This window comes from Primulina eburnea, chromosome 1 (assembly GCF_022965805.1).
Source record: "Primulina eburnea isolate SZY01 chromosome 1, ASM2296580v1, whole genome shotgun sequence".
Classification (NCBI taxonomy): domain Eukaryota; kingdom Viridiplantae; phylum Streptophyta; class Magnoliopsida; order Lamiales; family Gesneriaceae; genus Primulina; species Primulina eburnea.
This window is the reverse complement of record NC_133101.1, coordinates 935,246-947,441: the sequence shown is the minus strand read 5'-3', so window position 1 is coordinate 947,441 and position 12,196 is coordinate 935,246. Positions and strand designations below refer to the sequence as shown.

Genomic DNA, 12,196 nt, shown 5'->3' with positions numbered 1-12,196 from the left:
ATATAAAAATTTATTTATTTTTTTTAATTCGAAAACATACATCAACAAGGGTTCTTCATTGAAATGTGGCGATAATTTAATAAATTATAATTTATTTACAAATAATATAGATAAATTTTGAGTTTTTATTTTATCTAGCTTTGGTGTTTATGTGTGTCTATTAAAAATGTAAAATTGAGCACAATATGACACAGTTTTAAGATGAGAGTTTATTTATGTTTATAATTTTAAATAATGATAATAAATTTTTTTTTGATATAATTATTTGACAAAATCGTGTCTTGACAATTTTTAATAGGATGTATTACTTTTAAGGAAATTCGTGATATTCTAATAATCTCCTCCTATAACTTGTATTTTTTCATTTTTGTTTATGTTGGCTTTCAATTCACGCTTTTACTCTATTAACATACAATTTTTCTTCAATTTTATTTTAATTTTCTATCGGAATGCTTACATGCCATCGGAGCACGACAACATTCCAATGAACAAATACTAAAATAGAAAAAAATGTAAATTAACGAATTAAGATCACAAAAAATATAACTAAAATTGAAAAATATACACAAATTACTAACCAGAAATATATTTTCCTCTTGTTCTTGGTTGTCTTAAAAAACCAATGCTACTTGCGTCTCAACTACTACAACTATTGTATTGTATATACATTTCATTATCTTTTTATCTTGCGCACACACATAGCAAATAACATAAAATTAAATATTTAATTAATATCATTCTGTAACATGTTTTCAAAGCTATTTCCAAATATTTTCAAAATTAAATATACATTTCGTTAAATAACGGAGTAGATTTCCTGTGAGACGATTTCACAGATACAGATCCGTAATCGATTATATTTATACCTGCAATGACAAAATAATTTTATTTAAAAATTAATATTTTTATAGATCAAGTTGGTTCAGAAATCCATGTCACAAAATTATCTCGTGATATAATCATAGAAGTTTATGTGGTTAAATATGTTATAGCGGTAAAATAGGATAGATTTTTGGAGTGATTTTGCCATTAAAAAAAAAAAAAATCAGTCTCTCTATTATTTTTTCTTTATTATTAATAATATATAAGATATCTCGGAGCACAAAATTAATTTAAACAAATTAAAAGAAAACCTTCCGAAACTCCAAGGCCTATAAATAATAGGCTAAGCATAGCTACCCAATTAAACCTTGGGCTTTCGATCCAAAAAGAGAGAGATAAAGTTCAATCAAACTTTGGGCTTTAGTTAAATATTGGGCCTTCAGAAAATTGTAATAGAAGTGAAGAGTCAAACTTTCTTTTTCTACATCTTTTTTTCTTTTTTAATTTTTAATAGAAAATAAATAATAATATTTAACTAAAAATGAAAAATAATGATGAGCAATAAGAATACAAATGACAGCTCCCATCATCATTATTATTATTGTAATTTAATTAATTTACTGTTCTTATATTAAATTGACCAAATATTACAATAATTCATACTAAACACTCATTATTTATTAATGCATCTTTGTTCTATAATGTTTATTTTTTATTTTTTATTTTATTTTATGGTAGATGATATGTTGAATCGGATTATGTATTTCCGTCCAATGACATTGATGTAAAAGAAGCAAATTTCCTTAACTATTGACAACGAGGCCAATTAGAGGGTTATATTTGACCATTAATCACTGCACCCAATTTTTTTTTAACTCAGTTGTATTTTTTAAAAAAAAATATGATTGAATTAAAAAAAATGATAATTTTTATTTTCGTTTTCCACTTTTACCTATTTTCTTCTCCTACCCAAGGATAATGATGCACACTTACTATTTTACCTTTGTAATTAAACACAAATGAGAAATTTTGGTTAAATGGAAAATCAAGAAATTAAATACAATAGGAGAATTTGGGTTTAGTTATTTTAGAAAATATGAGGCTGGCTGAATTTTGCTACGCGATATATAATAATAATTATTATTTTTCAATAATGTTATTAAGAAGAATAATAATAAATAATATTATATCAATGATAATAATAATACTAATATTGTTAATATGAGTAATAATAACGTCTTACATACCTGGACCTGATAAAATGGGAAAAAATTATATCATAATAACGTCTTTACATTCCTGGACTTTACGGGGTATTTGGAGAGTAAAGTATATATTTGAATTTTGTTTTCCATACAAATTAATATATATTATGATCAAATCGTGTAAATGTTAATCCGATAATAAATTAATTTTTAATAATATATAAATAAATATTATATATTCGATCCACTGAGATCAATTTATTTAGTAAACAAATCCTATGACATGAAAAAAAAAAAACACGTGTTCCCAATTAATTTTTTCTTCTACCTTCCCGTATTCACTCCTAATTTCTCTACGAGAAAGTAGCTTGATACTTCTCTTATAAAAATTAATAATTTACCATGCATGCATGTATCTCTGTATGTGGTAATGATATTTTGCATATCGATATTCTAAAATTATCCAAATTCGGACTAGTCAAGGGTCTATAGATAATAGAGTGAGCTCCTAATTAAAGCGTTCCGTGAACCATTTCATGAGCACAACAATATATAACTAATAACAGAACCATCTTCTCGGCTCGTGACCGGATCGCCCGAATTCGTTGTCGCATCGTCCTACATAATTTGCACTGGACTTGGAAGCTCAAGATAATAATTAAGCTCGACATTTCATTCTTATCCTGCATTGTATCTAAGTCTATTCAGGTACAACGAGCCAGTGCTAGGGAGAGATTATGTGTTCATCTCAACAATTATATTAATGACAAACAAAATGGATGGTTTTATGCCGATGTGCACTAATCAATCTATCGAATGCTAATAAAAAACTAGCGTGATTTGGATATTAATACATTAGTCTGTATACTTTATCCTGAATAGTAACGACTGGTGAGTTTTATCGTCATAAAAAATATTAATAATAAAATATTTTTATATATTGAAATTTAGAGGTAAATATCGGATATTCGTTTCTAAATACATATACAATATGTGGGTTCCAGGTGTTAAAATGGCAAAAATGGAACATATGAAAGCTACGCGCATGCTGGGGTCCAAAACAATTTGATTTGAACAACGATATTGTCCATTTGTCCCGGCTAGCTGTACGGCAATCACTCGTTCTTTTTATTTGAATTTTCTAAAAACAAAAATAGAAATTTTTCGGGAAATATTTTTCTTCAATATGATCATTATTACCCATCTCGATTATTTTCAAATAAGTAATGTAAAAAAAGCACGAACTTGTGGGAAACAAACTACCAAATTCAGGCAAATCTTTTGTGTGTGCATAGTTCATATTTGACAAACGCCATCAAGAAATAATTTATCGAAGGATTGTCCGATTGACGATTAAAGGATTTTTTTAATTCTTTGTTTCCTTTCCAGGCTAAAAGATTGCAACACTTCACATGTAGAGCATTTAAGGCAAATCCTGCAGATTTCCAAAATGGATTCCTGCCCACATATAAACTTCGATTTTTTGCTAAATAAATTTAGTCAATGTCAATATATATTATACACACACAATATCTTGTTAGTTTGATAGCAACACCCATAAATTTTTAAGTATAATTGGGAGACATATGAACTGGAATGACGTATCGCCAAGCATTTAATGTAATGAAGTTGGTCTTTATCATCGACTATTTTTTTTTCCCGTCCGCTCAAAAAAGTATTAAATGATTTGGGGATTCAATTTCCGTGATGAATTTTCAAAAGGAGGAAACATATAATGTTTTCACAATTTTCAAAGGGTGGAAACAGTAATAGCATATAGACATATGTGTGTGAGTATACATTTTGAAGGGAAAAAACTTTGGTATTCAGTTTTTCCCTTCTCCCAAATTGGCTGCATTTATGTATTCCACATATTGCCTACCTTAGCTGACACCAATATGAGCGAATGGAAATTTTTTGTTCACTAATATATCTAATTTTAGGTTTTAGTACTCCAAAGTTTTGCTTTGATACAATAAATTAAAATTTTTTGCGATTTTGATTCAATTACTGGTGTGACATCATAAAAAGTAACAATTTCGGATAACATAATTAGCATTTTTTTATCTCACATCAGTGCTATGACAAAATAAGAATGAAAGCCAAAAAATCAAAGTTAATGAACCACAACCAAACTTTGATAAATAGTGAACCAAAAAAAAAAATAAACAGTTATTTTTAGGTATTTTTTCATGACTGATTACATATCAGTATATAAAATACAAATCCTGTATTTCAACATTTATTCAAACTAGGGTTTAAAACTAAAGTCAAGTGTTTAACCCTACATCTAGTCCAAGTCCGGTGCCACCACTCTAATCACGATCTAGCTCTTCATCTCTTCGACCCTGGACATGTCCCACCTGTTGTCAAGTACACATACAGACAAGACAACAGCCGGATAACTCCGGTGAGAATAAATCCCAGTATAAATCAACGAAACATGCAATCATATAAACAAATATAAAGCATGTAATCAGGTAACAGAATATGTAACAAATCTGAAACATAAACAATATCAAATCAAACTGTCGACATCAATCATAATTCAGACTAGACTCAATCCTAGTCTAGGGATCCCGGTTTCCAGATGTGGTATTCCTATATCGAATTCCGTAAAGGATGGAACCATAATCTCTATTACTCGATATAACCAGTGCCCTGGTATTCCTATATCGAATTCCGTAATAGAAGAATTCCAATACCCTTTACTCGATATAACCAAATATGGTGTTCCTATATCGAATTCTGTAATAGATTCCATTACTCGATATAACCAAACATCCAGTGTCCTGACCTAACCGTCAAGGACTGTAGTTCTATCGCTAGCATCCTATCTTGTGACATCGTGCAATGTGCCGTGGCGATACCACCACTATCCGGCACTTCTGTCACAAGATAACTCGTCTAATACCTGTCATCTAAATTCAAGAGAACAAGTACATTAATCAATGTAATGCAAATATCCATGCAATAAAATAAAGTATGTGATTTAGGGAAACCCAAGTCTAAACCGACTCAAGTCCATCTCCCAATACCACATTGACTTATACCTTTCTTTCGTCGGTGTCTGGCTCAGTCGAATCCTGAACTCACAGCCTGTCTGGCAATGACAATATCAATAATCTTATGTCAATATACCACTCGAATCACTAACAATCTGATAAATCTTGATTTAATTCAAAATCAACGGCATAACGATACAATATCCATATTCCCGTCAATACCATATCACCAGATAACAGTTACAATCCATAACTCATATCCAATACAATCTATAATCAATCCATAATCCAAATCTGTCCGGTATCAACTGATTATAATCAGAAAATCATAACAATTCCATAATCAGTCTATTTCTTAATCTGACTTCGATTCTACGATGTCTAACATATCAAGAACACCATATATGAATTCCATTCAATTCTGACAATAGCATAATTTCAAAGCATGTCAAAACGTAGCAAAATTTACGTCCAGTTGTAGCCTACGTCGCTAGGAACTCAATACCGAAGTCGGAATCAAAATCAGATGGACGGATTGAAATATAAAGGCGTAAGGATTTCGCAAACCTCCCCTGAGCTTTCCTATTCTTTTCCTACTAATTTCGAAGGAAAGAACGGTTTATATATATCCTTGCATGCATGCTATGAGGTGGCTCATTTTCCGCGCAACACGCAACACCGCGGGTGCGGTCGTTGCTGCGCCGCGGGTGCGGTCTCGTAAGCACCGCGGGTGCGGTCACCCCACGGCAATCCTATCCATTTTTCATCATCTACACCGCGGGTACTGTGTCGTAGGGACCGCAGGTGCGGTCTTGGTTCGCACCAAAAATCCCTACTTTCATTTTAAATACTCTTTTCGGTATCCCGATTGGTCCATTCATAATCACATGACATTATAAATCAATCAACGTCAATTACAGTGATTAATTTCCGGGCATTACAGATGAGGACATGATATTTGACATATAAACTATTTCTGATGTCATGTCAGTATTTTCAGTGTCACATCATCAATTTATAATGTCATGTTAGCACTTCGATGAAATATTAATAAAATTTGTTGTACCAAAACCAACTTTGAATATTTAGGCCGCGTTTGGTTCGGATGATTAGCCGGGATAGATTATTTTATCCTATCTAGTCAGCTGTTTGGTACGAGTGATTATTTAACCAAGTCAATCCCTCCTATAAATGATTATGTTATATTATGTAGGTTAAAATAATACATCCTCACCCCCTAGGATTATTTATCCAACTCTTAATACCTCCTATTTTTCCAATTTTACCATTCTCTTATATTCAAACTCACCACCACTTTCCGCCACCGACCGCCGCCACGATTGCCGCCGGCCGACCGCCGGCCGAGCCCCGGCCGATCGTCGCCGCCGCCACTGTCGCCGTCACCGTCGCCGTCGCGAAGAGGAAGGAAAATTTCGTCTTCTCATCAAAAAATTCAAAATTATCCTACATTTAAAAATCTTAGCAAACATAATATTATTTTACACCATATATTACAATCATACCACAATCATTTTTTTATCATTTACATACTAATCATTAGTTTATCCTATCTCTCTAACCAAACGCAGTCTTAGTATATCAAAACCACAAATAAAACAAGTTAGTATATCAAAAATGTTATTTTCCTAGTTAGTAGATCAAGAGAGCGAGAATTTGACAAAACTAGCAGTGTTTATTTATAATTTTTAATCTTTCTTGAAATTCCTTATCTAACAATATTCTACCGATACTCATTTAGGAAAAAACAATTATTAATATTCAGAGACCAAATAAACTTGCTAGGGGAGAACGAACTTAATTGCTTGTTCCCAATTAAAATTAAATTTTTACAATTTTTGGTCTCGTTTCTTCGGAAAAAAAAGTGACGAGGTGGCTCTTCACTTGGGTTAAGTCGATGCTACATGTGGGGCACTGTCCTCACATAGTTTGGATGGACAAGATTCATACACATATGTGATTTTAAAAAGATTAGTGGACCTCATGTATGTTTAGCTAAATTTAGGTAGTTGATTCTATCATAATGATAGTGCTCATACATGTAGAATGAATCAACTCATTCACTTGCCAAAATCACATTGGCATGGGCGCTAGGTCAGTAATGCTAACATATATATTAAAAGTAAAAATATTAAATTCACATCATATAATAGAAAATTACAATTTCATAATTTTTTAAATAAATAATAGATTAAGCTAATAAAAAATTAAAAAAATTAAACTACATATCAAAATCCGTATGAAGTAAAAAAAGAAGAAGATGAAAATAACATCAAAACTGTACATAATTGTTGGTGAAATAAATTAGTAGATTATTATGGCATCAACATTTAACATCAAATTATTTTCAGCCCCATACATGGAAAAAAACTGAAGAAAATAAGTGCTGAATCAACGTCAGTTCCTGGAAAATTAAGTCGAAATTATGAAACCTTGAGATTTCAGAAGAACACAAACCCGCCCCCCATAATTAATAATAACTCGAATCCTCCTATAACATATTGGGATTTTCATCAAATGAGAAGTTGTTCAAAAAATCCTTCCCTTGATCATGCTCAAGCAGTAACTTTTCCAGCACAGATAGCGGGGCCAATTCAAGCCGGTTGGCTTTTCTTTCGCCATGAACGTAACTAGCATCCGGAGAAGTAGATCTCGAGAACTCGGAAGTCGAAGATTCGAAAGACTCGAAACCGAACAGAGACTCGAATGATTCAGACAAATCGATCCCACTTTTGTTCTCATCACTAGGATGAGTCCCTTCACTAAGATTAGAATCAGTTCCCACGGCATTGTTGGATGAATCTTGGATACTGGAACACTTGGATTCTTCAGATTTCGGCTTCTTTTTGTCCCAGTCTTTCAGTAATCTCGCGATGTTCTCGGTGCTGGATGCGTAAGAAAAGGCCTGGCCAGGTTTTGTGCCTGGAATCAGCTCGTCGTTCAGCATCAATTGTTCGGAGAGCAGGCTCTTGTTTTCTGAAGATAATGCAGTCTTTAAGAGCTTGTTTGGCTGTGTTAATATCCGCCTGTAACCTTCTCTCCCACTGGCCTCTGGAAATGGAGTTAGAATTTGTTGAGAAAACATCTGTGCCAGATTCATGCTGGACATTACAACCGATTTGAAGCTTTTTTAGCTTCTTTTTCAAATGGGTGTTCCAGTAGTTTTTAATGTCATTGTCTGTTCTTTCTGGGAGATAAGAAGCTATGGCTGCCCATCTGCACTCAAAAATTACAAATCCCAGATTCAGAATTTTATTACAACTTTCAATCAGATCAGACCAGTTTCATAAACAAATCATTACTTGTTTCCAAGAAGAGCTTGAAGCTGAATAATCGTCTTCTCTTCTTGATCCGTGAAACTTCCCCTCTTAATCCCAGGTCGGAGATAGTTAGTCCATCGCAACCTGCAACTCTTGCTGCATCTCGTTAGACCTGTAAAATCATACACATGAAGAAGCTAGCAAAAGGTTCAGTAAACTACAAAACCCACTATTTTTTTAACACGACTTTTCCATGGAAACAACACGTACAAATCTGAACAAAACTACAAAAACAGCACAGAATCAAAACAAAAACATAAAATTTATAAACCTGTATGTGTTGGAACAGCCTTCCAATTCCCGGGGCCATGTTCTTGAACATAAGACACCAAAAGTATATCTTCGTCAGGAGTCCACGGCCCTTTCTTCATACCAATTTTATCGCAGCATGGTGGCCTGCCCATATCCCTTTAATTGCCCCTCTTCTTTCTCTTGATTTGATTCGACTTGTAAATAAAGCTCAGAAAAATGTGTGTTTCTTTTTTCTTACAACTACTATTCCCACTCTATCTTTATCTTAATTTCTTCTCTCCTCCTTTAATTTCTTCTTCGAAACAGCTCATCAGACAATGGTCTAACGGGCTAATGTTTGTTGTTTCATCTGCATATATAGGAAATCGAAACTATTTTTAACCTATATTTTTCTCCTCCCCTAATTTCTTGACGCTGACCTTAGAAAAGACAGAGAACTCTACCAAAGAGTCAAAAGTTGACAGCAAATGCATTTACTCAATGCAGCATCGATCGGACTCTCTAAAGTCAGCTGTATATCAGTTGCACTTCCTTCTGTTCTCTGATGTATTAGTAGCGAAACCGCGTCCTATTTAATGTTTACTTTAATTTGCACCACCATTCCGAAACCCTAATTTAATTAGGGCCTCTCTTTTGCATTAATAATATGGTTTTATATATCTAAACTATATTACTTATATCAAGATATGATTTCTAATTATCAGTGTGTGTGTGTGTGTGTGTGTGGATATAATAAATAGCATTATGACAAAAAGCTAAACATACAAATTACTTAAATCCATTCATTTTATCTGACAAATCATTCATTCATTCTCTCCCACTTTATAAATACCAAACATATATAACTTCATTTCAACTCCACGATCTTTTCATTTTGATTCAAGTTTTACAATAACTAATCTTTTAAAAAGACTTCTGATTCAAGTTTTACAATAATTAACTTTTTAAAAACAATTATATTTGTCTTTCAATTTATTATCACATCATTCGTCATATTATTTTACGAGACAAGCAGTGCATTACTAAGAATTAGATTACTTTGATTAATACGATAAAACATGTACTTTAAAAAATATATGATAAATTATACTCGTGGCCCCAGTGTTCTCTCTATTGACAGACTTGGGGTGGTAATATAACAAATGACTGAGTTATACACAAAATTGTTGAGGGTGTGGTGGCAGCTACGATGAACCATCTCATGAGTTTGATCATGCCATTGTACTTTCCTTTTCCATGAATGTAGCATGTGGCGTAATAAATGAGAAATTATGGAGGTGGGGGACCTTCCTTAATTTCTTCGAGTAGCAAATTAATTACAAACCCTTAGTCTCTGTGCGTAATAATTAATTAAGAAAAAAAATATTAATTATGGGATTATGGCAAACCCTAAAAAAGTTGGCCAGATATTCAATCTCAGAAAAAAAGGTTGCTTATTCAAGGGAGAGAAGCGGTGCAATAAATCATGGCCGCATGGGGTTGTTGAGATAAAGATAATTGTACCATTATTACTTCAATGAATTAAATATGAGTAGGTCTCATGTGAGACCGTTTCACGGATCTCAATCTGTGAGACGGGTCAACCCTACCCATATTCACCATAAAAAGTAGTACTTTTAGCATAAAAAGCAATACTATTTCATGGATTACCCAAATAAAGATCCGTCTCACAAAATTTGACCCGTGAGACTGTCTCACACAAGTTTTTGCCATTAAATATTGCTGGATCCCCTTTCAATTTAGATTGTATACCCTTCATTTATTTTTATAGACGACGTGTTGCAAAAATACTCTCATTTTTACATTGACTATTATAACAATTATGGTAATAATTCAGAATTACCACTTTTGACGTTCCTCAATTTTTAATAATAGTGGTACTTTTTAGAATAATTATATTATTGTTTTTTATTTTTACTTTATGTTGTGTAGATGTGATCGACGTGGTGTTGATATAATATTCACACTGTTCTCACAAGTGTGCAATGTCATTACCCGTGATAAAACAGGACTAAAAATGCAACAAATTTAAAGAAATAAAACACTGTTTTCACAAGCTAGGTTATGAATGAGACCAGAACAATAATAAATTTTATTTTTAAAAAATAAAATATATGAAATTGAAATTAAAAGTCATGCATTAATTTTTTGTGGTCCATGCATGCTTGATGAGCCGACTGATCTAACTTTCAATGTTTTCTCATTATTTATCTTTATGAGTTTTAATTGTATCTGAGAATTAAGTGTAACACTGTATTTTTCATTCATAATTTTAGCCTGTGTGCTCTTAAAATTTCGATTAAATTACATGTATCTCTACCTAATTTCTTGGTTCACTCCATGTTATCCCCACTAGCTATCTTTGTATTTTCCCCAATTTTATCTCCTTAGTCTGTTATATTCCTCTATTAAGTGTAATTCTAACAAAACAGGTTTTGCCACTTCAATTTTATTGAATAAAGAATATAATATTTGTTGTTCAAATTAAGTTCTTCGTTACCGATAGAAGTCATACAAAATTTGTTGAACGATCTAGTTAAATGGGCATGCAAGCTCCTTGTACATTTGTTAGTTTTAATTTAATTAATTGTATAATGCAAATTGCTAGTTTCGTCCCCACTGGTTGAATTTGCATCATCGAACATGACTACTCGGCAGCATTAGGATTCAAACCCAAATAATTCAGATTTCACCATTTTAAAAACTATAATTCCATTAATTGATGAGTAAAATTTCAGCAACAAAAAATATCATAACAAAATCATTTGTGACCAGGTCAACCAAACGAAGGAGACATGTAGACAATTTAGCAGTTGGTTTAATGGTAAGATATTACAGTAAACTATAGATTGGATCACGGTTCCGAAAACGACGGTTCCGATTCCAACATAACGTGAAACACTAACCAAACTGCTTGGATACAGTTCCAAATCGAAACGATTTGAAATCAAATTATTATTTTAAATTTATAGCCAAAATAAACAAGTAAAGATGATATATGTGAGGTATTGAAACCAAGTGCTCATTAAGTATACTATAAAATAATGTTAATATTTAGTTTTATTTAAATTATTATTTTAGATTTAAGGGAGCTTCTGAAGCCTACTTAAAAAAAATGAGATTTTCTACTCTGGAAGCCCAACTGAACAAAATGTGCCCAATGAAGTCCAAAGCGATCCTCCCATTACTTGATGAGTAGTTGCCTATTGGATTTGGACCATAGCACTTTAAATGTGCCCAATAATTTATAAAGTTTCATGATTTTATCAAATAAAAAAGGTACATTTTTTGCAGACTTAATGTTTTAGTATACAAAATGTTGAAAATGCACTATGGTTTTGTGTGATTTTTGTTTGACGGGAATCCTTCATTGGGAATATTTTTAGGGTTTTTTTAAAATGAATAAATAGATTTTTATTTTGATTTTGATTTTGAGTTGAGTTTATGTTATCCTAACAGTGTGTTTGGCAACCCGGATTTGGGAGTATTTCATGGGATTTGGATTTCAAAATCCTATTTTTACTGTTTGACAATATATTAAAAAAAAAGGATTTGGATTTGCTTAGGATTTCAT

The 12,196-nt window shown here is 32.2% G+C and overlaps 1 pseudogene; it reads right to left on the bottom strand.

Annotated features, from left to right (window-relative positions):
- Positions 1–7,333: 7,333 nt before the first annotated feature.
- Positions 7,334–9,121, bottom strand: LOC140833966 (myb-related protein 306-like; annotated as a pseudogene).
- Between the last annotated feature and the right edge of the window lie 3,075 nt (positions 9,122–12,196).